Source organism: Leopardus geoffroyi, chromosome A3, assembly GCF_018350155.1.
Source record: "Leopardus geoffroyi isolate Oge1 chromosome A3, O.geoffroyi_Oge1_pat1.0, whole genome shotgun sequence".
Lineage (NCBI taxonomy): Eukaryota > Metazoa > Chordata > Mammalia > Carnivora > Felidae > Leopardus > Leopardus geoffroyi.
In genome coordinates, this window is record NC_059336.1 from 69,875,775 (window position 1) to 69,895,405 (window position 19,631).

At 36.7% G+C, this 19,631-nt stretch overlaps 1 protein-coding gene across 27 annotated transcripts in view; it reads right to left on the minus strand.

Annotated features, from left to right (window-relative positions):
* The window catches only part of NRXN1 (neurexin 1), a 1,133,918-nt gene that overhangs the window by 861,323 nt on the left and 252,964 nt on the right, over positions 1-19,631 (minus strand). The gene's annotated exons all lie outside the window — the stretch shown is intronic.

Sequence of the window (19,631 nt, forward strand, 5' to 3'; positions counted from 1 at the left end):
GAAAACCATGAGAAAGTGACACATTACAGTGTGGCGGAAAGGTTATGAGATTCACACTCAGCAGTTTTGTGGAGCTGGACAAATCAAACTACCTTAAGGCCAGCTTCCTCAGTCTTATAATAAAATTAATAGTATCTTTACCTTCCTCTAAGTTTTTGTGAGACTAGACTAGCTTCTATAATTAAAAGTTATATGATGTTACTATTAATAAATCCCAATATTTACTTTATTTCTTGACTGCCCAAAACACTCTTTGAATTATGGGTTTTCAACTTTAAGGTCAGAGGGAGTTGGGATCAGGTCTATCTACTAGTTTACCACTAATTATTTCTTATTTAATTTCTCTAGGCCTCAGTTTTTTCATCTGTGAAATAATGATGACTATTCCATTGGTTTTGGTGGCTACTAAGTAGGATAAAACACACACGGTATATAATTGTTAATGCCTAACATTAATAAGAGCTTAAATAATGGTTACTCTTTCTCTTCTTCCTTCATATTATGTTTATTGTCTATTATTATTATTATTATTAATAATATAGTAGATACCCGGTAAATACTTTAATGATACATTAAAATTAATAGGCTGAAAACTTTTTTATACCTAGGAACAAAATTTCCAATTTAGCTTCCTGGTCACTGTGTGGAAGGAGAAAGAGTAGGGGTCCAACCAAAAGCACATGTCAGAGTTCTCCACCTTTGTCTTGCAACTCTGCTGTTGAAGGTGATATTTCATCTTATGAAGTCAGTTATGAGATTTTCTATACAGAGTAATGAAAAAGCCTACAAAGCTAGTGAACTGCCTTCCCTGCTGTTACATCTACAGAATAATTTTGCCATAAAAAATAAAGGGGACATCTCCTTTTATTGAATTATGACAAATTCTCAACTGACTTGTTCCTCTTGGAACTTAGGAGTGTCCTACTTTCCCCTCCAATGACACTCCCACTGAGCTGACACGTGACACATCCCGGGAAGGCATTAGAACTAAAAGAAGGTTAAGGCTCTGCCACATCCATCAGCCCTTCCTTTTGCTTAAGAAGAAACATCACTCCCTGGTCTCCCCTGTCTATATCTCTTTGTTCTAAGGATCATTTTATTCCACTGGCCAGGAAGAGATTTAGAGGCAAAAGCCCATACAGACCAACAGGGACACCAGCTATCCCCCTCTCTCCCTCTTTCTTCCCTTCCATATTTATTTATTGAATATTTACTATGTGCCACTCACTGTGGCTCTGAGAATCCAATGCTGAGAGAAGTCTCTGCCCCTACAAAATTATGGGGAAATATAGCATAAAACAGATGCATTCTTTAAAAAAATTCCAAATTGAATAAATGATGAGCAAATCATTCTTTAAATGCACCAGCTAAACTAAGGCTAAGTTTTTAAGATAAACATTCTTTTTGGAGACTGGCAATCCATTAGCAACTATTTCAGTTCCAGCTACAGAGAAGGTAAAAGTAAGTAACACGTACCTCATGTTCTGCTATGCCCTGTTTAGGTATTCTCACTTGATTGTCACTCATGCATAAAAAAAGTCCCGGATGGTAATATGCTTATCATTGTATCCATTTTACTGATGAGGAAACAGACTCAGAGCAGGTAAGCAATTTACCCAAAGTTATACTGTTACACATCAATGCGCACAGACATAGAAACCATGTCACACTGTCTCCAAAGGTAAACTCCAGGAAAACTCACTGAAAAAGTGAATGAGCGAGTGTCATGAATCTGAAAATCAAATCACGTCGATATGACTCAGGGTCACTAAATTGCCAAAATGCTCAAAGGCTCGATTTGCTAATTTTTTTTTGTAAACAACAGTGGAAGTAAGTACCTCATCTCTTAAGGAGGGTGCACCTGTGACAGTTCCTGCTTATGATATTAATCAGGTTATTTGTAGAATTTTCAGAGAAACTTCCTTCAAAGTTCAACTGTTTATAAGCTGCTGTTGTGACTGTTATTTAAACAAAGTGAACATCTGGTAGTCCCTGTTTCAACTTGTCCTGGGTTGATATTTGCAGGGGAAAAGAGATAGCGGACCAGCTCCTGTGAAAGCTACTCTGACCAACCAAGAGATAAGTTCTTTCCATGGAAGCAATTTAATCACCTTGCAGAACGTTTGAGGCACAATACTTAATTTGAGGGAAACAAAAAAAGTTATTTTCTTCTTCTATTCTAGTAGACTTTACCACACCTTCCTGTGTCCATAACCCAAACCGTTCACTTTACAAAAGAAACTACCTAAACCTTCTGGAATGTAACCCAAGTCTACTGAGTTAACCATTTGGAAATTCTGTTTTACAGAGAGAAAGGAAAGGACTTCCTCTTAGACATGAGGAAGACAAGTGCAAGTTGTCACCAAGAAAGGAACAGTATCACTTTCTAGGTGTTTGCCTATTTTTTCTCACCTCTCCCTGTTTCCTTGTCATCACCACGCAAGGGAAGATGGAAGGGAGAGCAATTCCTGCCAGACGTTGCTGTGGTGTCAGCTGAAGGCTGGGGAGGAGTGTGCATGTTTGCAGGAGAGGGGGGCTGGGGATAATGCAGTAGAGGGCACCAAATCCAATTATAATCAAGGCTTCTACATGCATCAGCACAGCCAGGCAGTGTAGAAAGTCCAGCATTACTAAACGGCAAGCAATACACTAATTAGTGAAAGTCACACCCACATGAAACAAGCAGTACTTAGGAGATCCTTCTAAAGGAATGAACCAAGACTTCTCTCCACACCAAGCTGTTTCCAAGAGGGGAAAACTGTTTAAAAATATCTAAGTTAAGTTAAAATTAATGAAATACTTGGAATTCAATGACTAGATGAAGGACTTCTGATCCTGACTATCATGAGAATTTGGACAAGTAGTCCAGTTAGTTTCAAGGAGCCCCACACACTAAAGGCAGTTGCCCAGGGAATTCACTTAGTTTCTGCTTGGTCAAGCTTAGAGATGACACCTGCTATCATAGCTGCTGGGGAAATACACGGACATTAGAAAAGTGCCTGCCTTAAATACTAAAGTTAACAATGTCTTGTGTGGTGTGTGTGTGTGTGTGTGTGTGTGTACAGACAGTGTTTTTTTAAAAATTTTTTCAATGTTTTATTTTATTTTTGAGAGACAGGGAGAGACAGCATGAGTGGGGGATTCAGAAGAGAGGGAGACACAGAATCCAAAGCAGGCTCCAGGCTCCGAGCCGTCAGCAAAGAGCCCGACCCAGGGTTCAAACCTAAACTGTGAGATCACGACCTGAGCTGAAGTCGGACACCCAACTGATTGAACCACCCAGGCGCCCCTCACACACACTGGTTTAACTGGCTTTACACAACGACATCCTTACTGTTGTACTTAGCACCTTGTATTGTAATCAATCATTTTCACATCTTCTCCCCTGACTAGATTATAAACTTGACTGCAGAATGGATTCATTAATTTTAAAATCTAAGCGCCCAGTATTTTGTTTAATGTTATACATATTTTCCATAAAGGCTTACCAAATAAATCTGTCCTAAATGTTTATTTGGCAGAGAGAATTTCTATCACACAACTCAATGAACATTAATATAGTGACTACTAGATTTCTGGCTTGATGCTAAGGCACTGGGGATGCAAATATGGATAGAAAATCGTTCCTGTCCTTGAGAAGGTCACAGTCTAGTAGATGAGAAGATCTCTGAATGTATTACAATGCTAGGGCAAATGTCTCTGCTAAACAACAGATATTCCTTTAAAATGAGTCACTCCCTGAATAACACATCCACATTTTCATATGTTGAGTTTGTTTGAATTTACCTATACAATGTAATTTACGTTACTAATGCATTCTGACTCTGGGACATACATGTAATACAAATAAGGACAAGCAATTAATGTTTGTTGTATTATAAGCATGCCTAAATACATAGTTGTACGCTAAAGAGACATAAGAAGAATTCAGGTTTATCACTGTGAGTGCTACATTTTATCACGTAGTGTAATCCTGGCTTATAATTGGTCATAATCTCCATTTGCTGACATAAAAACAAATAACAAAGACACTAACCTTATTTCTAATTCCAGACAGGATTTTGGCCCTGACTTTCTGCCCAGGCCCGGGGACTATGTATTTTTACAAGCGTAAAATGTATTTTTACAACTCCTTTTCTCAGGAATGTGATGTGTTTCTTTCTCCATGGCTGATGCAAAAGAAGAAATGTTGCAATTGTTATTTAGGGTTCTCTGCAGTATGGTTAAGCAGGTAGAAGGCATCTGTAGAATATTCTAGTGAAAAGGGCACTGAACTCTGAGATAAGGAGATACAAATATTAGTTGAAAATGATAATAACTAATACATCGATTCAGGGAAGAAACCAATATTATTTATATAGGCTTCTGTTCCTTTCTTTATAGCAGGGAAGCAATTGAGTAGGAGGTCTCTAATGTCACTTGTTAGCTCCAGGTCTGTTGGATTTAGTGACGAGAAGTAACCTCAGAGGTTTTATGTGGAAGAGATGGCTGGTTGCAGCTGGGTCAATTACAGTCTCCATGTAGGAAGTTCACACATCCTAATGAGACTTATATATTGATAGTTCACAGCTCCTTCAGCTTCACACCCTATACCCACTCCCTTGTCAAATTCCCAAAATGCATTTGGATTCAAAAATATCAGCTGGTAAAGCAACAGCCCTCCAAACAACAACACACCCACAGAGAGCCTGAACTTGAAGACCAAAACTTTTCTTGGAATTTTTCAGGACATAGTCTCAGCTAAACCAACTCCCTAAAAAGTAAATCAGGTGGCAAGTGTTAACATTTCATGTTTTCCTAAAAGCGAGCAGAGGAAAGAAAAGTGTAAACTGTTCCTTCACATCAATTTATGAAGCTTTGGCAATGCTGGGGGAAAATGCTGTGGTTTCTGGATTCCGCTTAAGTGAATCCTCTTTTTTCCTCACCACCACTAGATATCTATGTTTTAGACTGCACCAAAGGCATCTTTTCCAGCACTAGAAGGCAGCCCTTAAAATCTAAGTCACAGTAGGCCAAAGCAAGCCTATAGAATCACAGATGGGTTAGCCAACTCAATCACAGACATTCCCCTAATTTCCAGCAAGGGAACCTGCTGTCTCTCTAATGCACTAGTATCATTCCCCTGGGGCAAGGCCTCATTTCTCGGGTGTCTTATTCATAGAAATATTATACATTTTGGTAAATGCAAATGTAGGATAAATTTCTCAGTCAAAAACAATTCACAGAGTGGTTTGTTTACAAGAGAAGGAGTGAGAAATCACTTTCTCTATACTTATTTTCCCAAGGTTTCTTACCCCTTTGCAGAATGAGATTCCAGCTTTGAGAGATATTAAGAAACCAGTAACCACGGGGCCCGTTGCCTGGAAACAGCCTGATTACAACCAACTCACTCAGCTACAAGGAAATTCTACCTGATCCTTTAGGACCATTTGTCAAGCCTTATTACGATGATAAAGAAAATTTATACTTTCGTAAAGCCTTCAAAAATTATTGCCATGAAACTCTGTAAAATCTGGGAATCTGCTTTGGGGAAAAAATGGGAAATTAACATGACCATGCAGTGTCAAAAACTGACAGCCTAGATAAAATAAGGAAAAATTAGTTCAGTACCATGCACAGAATTCAGAAATCAAAAATCCAAATCCAATGCTGAACAAATAATGTCTGGGAATTGTACTGTCTGCCAGGGGGGTTAGAAGCCAAGGCAGCCAGAAAGTCACTAATAAAGGTCATTTGTATTCTGCAGCAGTGTGGTTTAACTTGTACTTCCTTGTATCTCTACTGCGGAACTTTCAATCAGATGCTGCCATTAACAGCTGCTTTGAAACATACACCAGGTGGGTGTGTTGTTCCCTGGGCAGGTGAACAAGATTTGTCAGGACAATAACATTATATAAAAATTGTAGAACTTTAGCAAAGTTTAAGAATGTCTATATGATATTTTTAAATCATTAATAATCAGTCTCAACAAATAGGACCTATTTTTTACTTTAGAGGAAGAATTTTTTACAACTATGTGATTGTGTATATATATGCCTGCATGTATGTGTGGATAGATATGTGGGGAGAGAGAGAGAGAAAGAGAGTGAGAGAGATAGGGTTTTTTTTCCTTTCAAGCATAGCATAAGTTTCAAGCATGCATCAGTGAATCCTGCTTCCACTAAATGACTTTTCTTGCTATTGATTCACTCAGTTACATGAGACTTGGGTACGTCTCACAGGGCAGCTGTGATGTGGTCTGGGACTCCTCTTAATATGGGCTTTGTCATTGCTTGGATCCATGGTTAAATTCTAGGCACATCTACTACATTCTGGCTGGTGATTAGAGATGCATACTTCAGTGAAACTCAACCATCATCGTTTTGAATTAAATTAAAAAAAATCTCAATTATAGGAAGTGAATTCAGTCCATTCTTTAAATGTAGGTAAATGCTCAATACTCTAAAGCAGCAGAGATTTCTGGAAAGTGCAGTTTCTAGCTTAAAATGGTCTGTAAGTGCTAATGGAGTAAACCATGTTTACTTTGAAAGGGCTATTCCTCAATCCTTCAAGTATTCCCTGTGCATCCACAATACTCACAAATATGCTACCAAGATAAAGTATAGGCCTTTAAAGCCTAGCTTTCAGGGAACATGTCTTAATTATATTTGAATCCTTGGGACTTATCTCAGTCCTAGCACATAGTGAACACTCATGAAATCTCTGAACTGAACCAGGCACGGGCATCATCAAAGTAAGTGACAATGCAATTTCAGAGCTAACTGAGATATACATAGGGGGAAGAAAGAAGCTACAGACTACTCTAAAGAGATGGAAGGATGAGTTCCATTATTCTGGAAGGGACTTCACACGGGAAAACCAAGAAAGTCACCACAAGAAACTTTCTGTGCCATTCACCCTATGTTACTGTCAGAATTATGCTCCAAAAATACAAAACCCCAATACAACTCAACTGCTTAAGAATGTATAGTAAAGGAGTGAATGAATAAATGAATGAACGAATAAAATTACCTTTATCTTCAAGAAACTTAACAATTCGGTTGCCTACGTATATTTACGCCTACGTCAAATATGTGAGTGGAGAGAAAAGTTCAGTGTGAGCTGAGCTATCAGTAGAAGCTGCCGAGAGAAGAAGGGATCTGAACCAGGTCTGTATATTTGAATAAATCAAGGTGCAGAATTAGGCTATTTCCAGTTAGGCAAGAAATATAAGCAAAACATACAGATGAAAATGTGAATAGTGATTCAGGAAATATACAGGAAGATAAATTTGGAGATAGATCATTGGTAAGAATAAGAGTTTGGTTAGAATCTTGGGTAGTAGGAGGCATTTTCATGAAGAACGCATTTAAAAGGATGCTATGAGTTTCCAGGGATGCTTACTAATGGGTTATGGGCTATTTGTGGAATAACCTGTGTTTGGGGTGAACCTGAGGACATTTACTCATTCATTCATTTGGTTAAGTACTTTATGAGCACCTATTAGATCCTAGTCAACTGGAGATAATGCCATAAACAGAGAGAATCCCTACCCCGCCAAAATTTATATTGGAGGGGGTAGACCCAAATGATACCAAAATCAATAAGTGGACAACAAAAGGTTTAGGTAGTAATAACTGCTAAGGCAGGATAAAGGTCTTAGAGAATGGGAGAGTATAGTATAAAATATTAAAATTTCACAATCCCCCAAAATATCTAGCACAGATATGAGCATATAATACACAATGAAAAAATACTAGTCAATTGTGGTACTGCCTGCTAAGGAATAGTCCCGGAGTACAAACCTTCTGAGACACAAACCTTCTCCAAATCAAATCTACAGACAATGAATCAAAAAATTCCCTGATGTTCTTGCCTAATGCACAAATACATAGGCCCAACCCAACTCACCCTAAGAGGTGAGGATTTCTAGAACTGGCTCCCTCAAGATATAAAGAGGTATGCACCACAGGATTTTCAGCATTCTTCCCACATCATCTAGGGCAAATTGCTGATAATGAGCAAGGAGTATTCATGCAATATTTGTCACGTCATGCTCCTACCATCATGCCAGGCACTGTAAAGACCAGTAAAAGCTGCTCGTGATACTGACTTTCCTATTTAAAAAAAAAATGCAAAGATAAAAACATAAACTTAAAAGCCAGAAAAGCATCAGGAGAGTAATGACATCAAAATGAGCTTGGCTTTATAGAACATTTACAAAGATATTCAGAGGCTCTTGTGATATGTAGAACTTCCAAGAAACAAACAAACAAAAAAAAAAGAAGTAAGTCCACTTGTAAATGTCGTCTTGACTCTCTTGTGCTCTTCAAACCCTTTCAGAACAACACATAGGAATGTGATTTTCTACTGACAACTCCTAACTTGTCCTGACCCATCCTTGATCATTGGTTGAGTTTCCTGTGGCCCGGATGTCATCCCATAAATACAGGCTGTTACACAGTGCAAACTTCCCTGGTACAAAAGCAGTGTGCCCAAGCAGGAAAGAGGAGTGTCAAGTATGATGCGTCTGCACTGTGGCAGTGTAGCTTTTGTGTCAGGCACGGCATGAGGATGCTCAACTCAGTGCCCCACAAACAGGGACAAAAAGAAGACTTGCCCTCATATTGTCAAACAAAGAACAGTACAATTACTTGACAATTTGAGAACAACACTCTCTTTTTGTGCTCTGTGCTCGCCAAAAATTTATTGGTGGAAGGTATTATTAAAATCTCAGCAATAAGCTGTGGTACAATTATTTCACCTACTTCACTTCCTTTCCCCACATAAGAATATTTCTTGTTTCTATACTATAGCAATTCAAACTCTACAATACTTCAATCCTTCTTATCTCCATTATTGTTAGCACCATTTGTTAATCCACATTCTCTGGTCTGTGGGAAAACCTTGTCTCCTTCTTATTCTATTTATTCGACTCCTGCAACTTAAGTCCAAATGATCTCTCTTCAGATCTTATATTTTGTTTTGTGCTTTAATGTGTAACTCTTAACACTTATTATCATTTTCCAATGAGATGAAGAAAGGGCATAGGGAGTTAAACGTTTTCACAGGCAAAGCTATATTCTTCTCCCTTTGCAGGGGAGGGAAATGGATAGAAACAGAAGCTGCCAGCTAGAAGGCCTGAAATAAATGACCTGCGCCACCCATAGCTGAATTCCACCTCTTCTTCCAGAATGTTTCATAAGAGAGAATCAATACAAGCTGAATCTGAAACATTGGTGCAGTGTAGTAGCTAAGCTCAGTGAGCTCCCAAGCTAATCCTGTGTTCTCAGAAGCTATAAGTGCAAATCCCTTCACCTTTGTTCAGGGGGATGAGCTCACTACATAAATTGGCCTGTTTTTTGACCTCAAATTCCAGGTGGGACAGGGTTGGGGGTGGCAGAAGCAATGAGAGGGAGGATTTCCAGGCCATTTGTTCTAAAGTGAGGTACTCTGGCAGAAGGAAGGACAAGGTCGAGTTTCCATGGCCCTGAGCTGAGTCACACAGCTGGAGTCACACTCTGCTCAACACAAATGTCTTTTGCTCACCCACGAGCAACACAAAGACTGCAACAGAACACTGCCAAAGAACAAGCCAAGTGCCAGTGGCCATTCTCATTATCTAGGCTACCTAGTAAGGTAACCCCATACAACCTGCCTGCTAAATTAACTTTCAGATCGGCTTATGCTTTCTTCCCTATGACTATCTGATTAGTATACTCAATTAAAATACAATAAAGCTCAAAATCAATGTAAGTAGTGTGAGGCTCAGTATTTTCACTAGTACAGAATTTAAAAAAATCATGTTATGTTTGTTCCCTTTAATGATTCTGTTGCCTTACAGAAAAATACTCATTGGAATATTAAAATTTCATCATCATTCCTAAAAAATGATCTATTTAAAAGAGAGAGAGAGAGATTAAGCTTACTAAAAAGCCCCCAAATATCTGTACTGAAGCAACTCAAATAGTTTGAAGCATAAAATTCAACACATTTTATATGAGCTCATTTGAGGACATTTCACACAGTTGAATAATATGCTTGTCATCTTATTTCAATTTCTTTATAGAATTCTCTGAAGTAGCACTAAACAGTAGTTATTGTATGTGTGTCACACAAAAATGCATATGTTTACTTTTTAATTTTTTAAATACTTATTTATTTTTGAAGAAGAGACAGAGCACAAACAGGGGTGGGGCAGAGAGAGAGGGGGACACAGAATCTGAAGCAGGCTCCAGGCTCTGAACTGTCAGCACAGAACCTGACGTGGGGCTCGAACCACCAGCCGTGAGATTACGAACTGAGCTGAAGTCAGACACCCAACCTACTGAGCCATCTTAGGTGCCCGGTATATGCTTATTTTTGAGGCTGTATTTTAGCTGATTGTGCATTTCCCTTGGAAGTATTTTTTATACAATAATGTTCATGCAATTTCTACCACATGTGTGTCATAACTTACACAAAAATTAAGCATCATGAAGGAAATGGTAATAACTTCAAAATGATATATAATCAACTGATTAAAGTCATGCATTTAATATATATTTTGTAATTCCAGCTTTTGTGAGAATCTTTACCTAAAAAAATGAACATTAAGCTGCCGTGGAGCCCCAGTGACTAAAGTCCTATTTCCTCAATAAAGCATCCAGCAATTTGGATTTATCTCCTGCTTCTCATCCATAAATGGTTTCTTACCACTTATAAAATCCTTTCTATGCTTGCAATTATTATACAGCATATTTTTTCTCCCTATCCTTAATCACTAATGAAATTTCTAAACTACCTTACTGTTATCTGAATTAAAACAAGCAAATAAAAGCAAGCAAAAAATAAACACAATTTTATACACTTACTTTTTTCCTATTGATTACAAAATTTTTCTTCCCTTGCCTTGTCTTCACTATTAGTTTATAAATTTCTAAGAGTAAGAATGATGCCTCCCCTCCCCCTACCCCATCCCCAGCCATAAGCACAAATTAAATTAAATAGAACGCAAACAGACAATATAATTTGTTTCACTATAGCTCCAAGACAGTCTGATTTCCTGTGTGGTAAGAATGTTTACTTTTCTGCATTTCAATCTCTACCCAAGCCATCTGATAATACAGTCTATATAGTCGGTTAATACAAGCATCCCACATGAATAGGATTCTCAAACAATGACAGAGAGAATTGTTCTTCATCCTGTAAAGCCCCAGAGGACAACCAAAACCTCAGCAATACTGTATTTTCTTTGTTTCTATACAATTCTAATTTTTTTTTCTCCTGAGATAATCTTATCTTTTCCTTAGATTTGTGTTTCTCAACTACCTGATGAATTTAGATTCTATAAAGATTTCTTCAAAGTCTTATGTTTCATTATGACCTAAAAAACAACTTCATTGTTATTAAGCGAATGTTAGAGTTGTCATTCCATTAACATATACTTTGGGAATCCCTAAATTTACATATTTGTGACTTTGAAAATAACTAACAAAACTTTTATGAAGACTGTTTATTGAACTTTGCCTTTAAAGATACAAGGCCTGATACATTAGTGGACACTGTCAGAGTTATGCCCAGGTAGTCACTACCAACTACAGAGAGAAGCCATTCCAAGTAATCATTTAATGAAGTTGAAAGGAAAATAAAAATGTTTTTTATCCTTCAAAACAAAAACAAAAACAGTATTCATAGGTTTGTGCCTTTATCTCAACTCAACATTTTGGTGTCTTTAAAATCTCTTGTTTAAAAGTCAATTCTTCCAGGAAAACATTCCCAAGTTCACTCAGGGTGATTCTTTTCTCTGGGAAAGGGAATTATCTCTAAACATGCATTTATGGATTGCTTAATTGGGTGTGGTATGGTTGTTAGCACTGTAAGAGAAAAAACTCAGTCTCTGACCTCTAGATGCTTCAAAACTAAGATAAAGGAAATATTCCAAAATTTTACTCTGGACTCAAAGCATAATGGGGCATTTAAAATAATACTACAAATCAATGGACTGACATTTTGATAGTACTGAGAAGAACATATGTCTCTTCACATTTTGGCTTCGATTGGTTCATTAGGCACAAGTTTGAACAATTCCAAGAAAAACTTATAAACAAAAATGTAATATAAAAATTGGATGTAAAATATCAAGAGTTAAAAATATATTTTAGAGAATGTTTTACTTTACAAAATCATTTGGTCCACACACTTCAAGTAACATATTTTTCTGCTGTATTTAAGTGGATTTAATATGTTATCATTTTAACAGAAATTTGACATGGTTCAGGATTTGTTAGGGATGCCAAGAATGTACAAAGGGAGGAATTTTATGCTAATCTCTGATTCATTATTTTAGGACACTCATGATTTTTAAAGTGCTGCATCAAGCTTTGAGCCACTAGTAGAAACTTCTCCATTTGTCTAAACATCCTTGCATACCAATAATTTGACAGAAACATTTTACCAAACCCAACAAGCACTCACACTGAGTAAATACTCATGCCAACAGACATTTCATTTAAAACAATAACCAAATTCAAGTGAAGGTCATATTTCATTATTATGGAGCCACATCCACAAGTCCCTAGACCACTTGCAGTTATGACTCAAGGAAAAATTTTTCTTATGAGACTATACTCCTGCCACATTACAGTGTCAGAATCCAATATTCTGCAGCCCCCAGGGTCAGGGTCCACCAATCCTACTTCCATGAAAAGAAATGAAACACAATCTAATGTTGGGCCTTTTGCAGTGTGTAGTTAAGTGATCATTTATTTCTTCTTCTATCTGCCTAAGAAAATCTGCCAATTTTCTCCCATTAGAATTGGCTTTCAAAGTTAGGAGTCATCTGCACACTTGTAGAAAAAGGTGATCATTGCAAATGATGTGTGTATATATACGTATACACACACACACATATACACAAATATATATACACAAATATGTACGTACACATACATACATACACACATACATACATATATATTCTTTCATGATGAATCTTTACTTTCTAAGTACAGAGAGTAAAGATCCAGTTTATTCTTACTGGATTGTATATATTGCCAAAGAAAGCTTCTAAGAGGTAAACTGCCTTTTGTAATATTACTTTTAATTTCTTTTAGCAAAAAGGTATGAGATTTAAGTGGGTTAAAGGAAATCAAAATACTTATGATATACAATTTTTCATTGTCAAGTACCTAAAAGCAAACATTTTGTGATTAGTTTACTATGAATGTACCAGATTAGTAAGGGAATCTTTTGCAAGACAGAACACTGATGTTCAGAATGGCTTACATACAGACTGGCGGGCAAGTTCCTGATAACACTTAACAAGCAGAATTGCTTTGGGGCTCAGCCCATGTTCACTAGCACTGGCTACTTCACTACTGTAAAGCTTTTGTAATCATTTTGGAAGCAAAGTAATGTAGAACAAAAGCATTCCAACCTGTATCTGGTTGTCTGGCATTACACAAGCATCAGAGGAATATTTTAAAGGAAAAAATGTCAAATACTTGACATTCCTATTAAGGAAAATACAAAAGAAAATATTGCATAGCGTCTGAATATCTTAAAAGGCTAAGTTCTAACTGATATAAATGCATAAGGGTCAGAAAAGCAGCATAATGAAATAAACACAGAATAGTGGATTGAGAATTAGGTCCAGAGCAGGTCAAATAACATTCTGAGTCTAGCTTCTCTAGTTGCTAGAAAGGGGTAATAAAGTTGGCTCTACTGACCTCTGCTTTACCACAAGGATAAAAGCCTGAATGTGAAAATGCTGTAAAATATAGACAATTTAACACAAATATTAGATAACACTACCATTTTCATTTTTCTGACAATCTTGCAGCAGATCTCTGAGTAGAACTTAGGTACTGTGTCATTAATAACATAACTGGGGAGGACACAGTTTTTAGTCACCTTGGTTTTTGGGTTTCTTTCTTTCTTTCTTTTCTTCTTCTTTTTTTTTCTTAACACCTGATGAGTTTCTGAGATACAATCAGTCACCAAACTCCTCAGACACATTTAGCAGCATCAGAAGCACCTGCTGCTGACAATCATGTCTGATTCCGCAGGGACTGAAGGTGTAAAAACAATGAATCATTACAGGTGCGTCTGCCTCCCTTCATTCAAAGGACAAAATGAAAAGAAATTGAAATTCATCAAGCCCAATGTTTTTAAAACAAAAAGAAAAGAGATCAACTAGGAAAGACTTTTCCCTCTAATTTGTAAGAGCAGAATTCAGTTATAACTTAGTAATTGTTTTTTAATAGTCTGCTACTGAGCTAAATATGGTCCCAGATTCTTTTTTTTTTTAATTTTTTAATGTTTATTTATTTTTGAGAGAGAGAAAGACACAGTGAGAGCAGAGGAGGGGCAGAGAGAGAGGGAGACACAGAATCCAAAGCAGGCTTCACGCTATGAGATGTCAGCACAGAGCCCAACGCAGGGCTCGAACCCAGGAACCACGAGATCATGACCTGAGCCGAAGTTGGATGCTCAACCACCTGAGCCACCCAGGCGCCTGTATGTTGTCCCAGATTCTAAGAGCCCTATCTAAGTTCAAGAAACACATGACTTAATAATAACAATGTGGGGTATAATAATAGCATACAACTAATCCAGTTTTTGGTAGAGCCTTGGTGGGACAAGGGATAAACACTAAAGGCTACTGGAATTAACAAAAGAAAGGTGGTAAGATATTTTAAAAGGTTTAAATAAAAGCAATAAAAAAGATGGCATCTGAAATAACTATACGATTCCTGGGATCTTAGTAGGAGAAATATCAGTAAAGACAAAAACTTGAAAGAGGGATATATCCAACATTGAGAAGTCCAAAGTGTTTCAGGAATATCCTGGTACACATTCCCTATCCTCTTGCACGTATTTGTGCAAAGTGCTCATGTTTATTCATTACAACAGGTGACATAGAAACCTAAATTAAAAAAAAAAATCCTTTTAAACTGGCAAATAGTACAGTAGCATCCCTATCGACTACAAACTTAACATTTTATTATGCATGTAATACATGGTTTTAGAAATTTAAAAAATTATTACAAATACATAGAGTGAAGATCACATATAATCCTACAACCCAGAACTGTTTACATCTTTATGTATGTTCTTCAAGATTACATATGGAGGTCTAACACACAGCATAGTGATTATAATCAACAATATTATAAATGTCAAATTTCCAAGGGTCTAGATCTTAATTGTTCTCGATGCAAATTGATAATTATGAGTCACGACAGAGGTGTTAACTAATGCTACCATGGTTACCATATTGCAATATACAAATGTGTTACATCAAAACAGGGTACACTTTAAATTTATATGATATGCTATTGTATAAATTATATAATTATAATTTAGAATTATATTACAATGGAAATAAAATAAACATTTTAAGGTGAAAAAGATTGTATCTGTATATACCCATACATTTATAATAAAAATTATAAACATTATATACATAGTGTTCTGTAATATGCTGTTTTCACTTACCAGTATAGCTGAATAATTTTACATAGCATGACACACTCTCGAGCACCCTCACATACTATTACGTAGATTGTCCTTTGTTTATTAGTTTTTATTATTACGTATCCATGTTATTTTCATTTCCTTTGTAAATAACAATGCCATGATCATCTTTTAAGATAAATCATTATATAAACCTCTGATTACTTATTTAATTAATTCTAAAATTACAATTACTGGGCTGTTTGAAAACTGTATTCCAAAAGAGTTATTCTAACTTTCATTCCATCATGAATGGGTTAGTCTTATTCTTTATATTTTCTTAAATGTTGGATATCTAAATTTTAATTTTCTTTTTTTTTCTTTTTTTTTTTTAACGTTTATTTATTTTTGAGACAGAGAGAGATAGAGCATGAACGGGGGAGGGTCAGAGAGAGGGAGCCACAGAATCTGAAACAGGCTCCAGGCTCTGAGCTGTCCGCACAGAGCCCGACGCGGGGCTCGAACCCACGAACTGTGAGATCATGACCTGAGCCGAAGTCGGACGCTTAGCCGACTAAGCCACCCAGGCGCCCCTAAATTTTAATTTTAGAATTAATTTTCTTACATGTTGGATATCTAATTTTAATTCTTAGAAAAGTCACATTTTTCCTATGTGATATGTGAAAATATCATTGTATTTATTTTCTTAAAAATTTTTGAATACTGCATTGAATATTTTTATGATGTATTAATTACATTTTGTGTGCATGATAAGACTGATCTTCCACTGAAATTTAGTTAAGTCCACTTTGGATGTCTTTTCGTCTGCATTTTTCTGTGACCATTTTCTGGGTTTCTTCCTCTTCACTATTTGTAATATCTAGCTCATATTACCCTAGGAAATATGCTTTGATTCAGGATTTTAATATCCTGAATCCTTAATATCATGGACTGTTAAGGCTTGGAGATTTTACCCAACTTGAAATGTAAGAACTTAACCTGCTGCAGTCTCATAAATGTTGGTAGAAGACTCACAGCAAAAACAGTAGCCGGGGTATCAGTATTTTTTGTGCTGGTTCTGTGATCCCCATTTTCTTTAAGGTAACGCAAAGAATGCTAGATGGCACCGACGGATGCAGTGGGTTATGTTCAAGGAGGGGAACTATGAGCTTGGTGAGCCCCGATATTTTATAATAGACAGTCAACATGCTTACCTTTTACTACAGGAAAATATTATCTTTATTATACCGGACAATACGTATGCATGGAGGGAAACCACAGATATAATATAATCTATGTTCCAAGATTATTCATGATTAAACATTCCTGATAGTCTGAAAAGGGCAGTCAGTATCTTGCTATGCAAGAGATGCAGAAGTGCAAAGGACTTCTGGAAAACTGTATCCAAACACTTATGCCTGAATATGCAGAAAGAGAATAAAAATTTTTGCAGTGTAAGGAAGGAGAGTGAATCTGGGGCATTCAGCATTCAAACTTCATTCCTAACTTAGCCCCAACTGTGTACCATTGTAACAATAACACATCTACCTGAAGAAAATAAATGAGGGGTAGACTTTCTAAAAAGGTTAAATAGACAGTGAATTTTTATTTTATAAAACAATTCTCTATAAGTTCCTTTAAATGTCAAATACTCCTCACATGATTAGAAGATAAATTTTTAAATATATATTTTTTTAGCATATTAGTTAAAAGGGTGTGGACCAAACTGCCCCTGTTCAAATCTGGCTCAGTGTGCTTGATTAAGTTACTTGGATAAGTGTCTTCTGCTGTAAAAATGGGTTACTGATGGATATTAACTTCATTCTTATAGAGCTGGTGAAATGTTTGACTGAATTAAGGATATATGTTGCTTTTGACAGTGTCTGATACATAGGAAACAGTAAATGTTGGTCACCATTATTCTATTATTACCACCTAAAATGAGGTCATTAAGTAGAAATTTTCTCTTCTGCTCTTTTGCTGCCTGTGCACAATTAACAAAACATCTTCTTTTCTTGATTTAGAGGGTAGATATAAAGAAGCTTTATAAAATCTAACTCCAATAAGAAATGGATTAGGGTTCCATTCATATTACAGGTTATTTCTAAAATTGAGAGAGGAAAAATCTTAAGAAAAATATCTTGAGTTCCTTAAGGCTGGTTGTATTGTCTATGGTCACTTCTTTTATTTCTATACTTCTGTGTATATGCTAACAAAAAGCCACAGATATTAACAAAAATTAATTTGGATAGTCTATAAAGCTCTATGACATACTATTCACTTATATGTAACAGCCCCAGAAGCACAGGGAGAGAACAGAAATGTTTCTGGGGCTACAGAGAGTGCCATGGCCTTCCTTTCCAGTGTTTAATCATTATTTCTCCCTGAGTGATAGTTGGCTCTTTAAAATCTGACACTAGTGACTCTGGGCCTGGTTTGAAGATTCTGAAAAGGATTCAAGAAAAGGTAGGGAACAAAGAGGGAAGTCAGCTGATATAGAATGGCTATTGAAAAGGTAAAGCCACTGAACAATTATGGGGGGAAAAGACAGTGATTTGCACAAACTAATATCTACATTTGTGAAAGTTCCATCATGTTTCTGAGATTTGCATTTTAGAGATGGGGAAGGGATATATTTCCTTTCCACCATCACCCTATTCTATTATTATTATCATGCCCATTTGACAGATCAAGAAATTGAATTATGGAGTAATTATGTGATTTGTTCAAGATCATGCAGGTAGTAAACCATGGATCCAGGACTAACATTTTTTCCCATTATATTATATTGCCTCTGATGACCCTAAATCCCAGTCAAGTGCTGATTCCCCTAAAGCCTACATCACAAACCACTGAAATAATTCTCAGTCAACCCAACTATCTAATAACAGTCTCATCTCCTGGTTCTCAGCCAGCATAGGGATTCTGTTAAACTGGTGATATAGCTAATACTCTTGGTTGCAGGGGATCCTTCTGTTAGTTTTGGCACCCACTGGGGTTCTCTTAGGCTCTCAGTCTTTGATTTTTTTTTATTCAGCTATATATTCCTGGCTAAGCCCATATCCTAGGAGAATAAGACAAAATCAGAGATCAGCCTGTTCTTTTTACTTTGTCCCGGACACTCTTATTCTTTTGAGTCCTCCAGATAAATCACAGGTGCAGCTCCAAATCTTTGGGGAAAACGAATGGCACAAGTTCAATTCTAATAGCATTCCCTGCCTCCTTTTCCACTTAGTAACCACTATTCACAGTGAGTTGTTATTTAGAACATTTTTCTAATATAGTAGCTACAGAAATCACTTCATAATATACAAAATAGTTTACTGCTCTTCACACATAACCATGGTACTCCTTTTCCAAGAATACGAATAGTCTCCCACAGACATATTTGTATCCCTTTACTTGGTTTATCCTTTGACAGGAATCATAAGACTAAAGTAACTATTATCTGTGGATAGTGTATTTGTTAAAAATCTCACCTATTCACACAGGAAAGCAAGCTGGTAGTAAACCAAGTCTGTTCCTTATTTTTAACTCTGCATCTGTCATTTGCCCTGCTGCATGTTTAAAGAGTACTTTCCACTTTTCTCAAAGGTACAAGTAACAGATATTCAAAGCTTCACACAATCAGGTTGAGCAGGTCCCCTCCTGATCTCAAATCTGGCAAAATCCTAGAAAATGACATCTAGGTAATACTGTGGAGGTTGCATTAGTTGAGAATTTGTATGTATGTATCAGAGAGGGAGAGAGAGAGAGTTGGTTGGGGGAGAGGGGACGGGTGAGAGAGAGAGAGAGAGAGAGAGAGAGGGAGATTGAAGTTGTCAGGGTAGGGGAGGAACAGAGAGATTAGTTGAGCTGTCTCGCTGATCTATTGAAGGTTTCTTCAACAAATGTATTATTGGATATCTACAATTTATCAGGCATTGTACTAGTTACTAGAGATATAAAATGAATCACAGATAGATCCTGACTTTGAAGAAATAAACTCTTTGTTACATTTTATTCAAAGAAGCAGATGCAGAAACAAATGTTTTTACTATACTATGGTAAATATTAGGACATAAATGTGCACAGGATCCCTTGGGAACAGAGAAAAGGGTTACTTGATTTCTGGGGGGAAAATTCTTGAAGGAGTCAGTAATGGATATAATGTATGCATAGGAGTGACCCTGGAGAAGAATGTGGACAGAGTTCCAGGTAGAGGAGACTAAGGC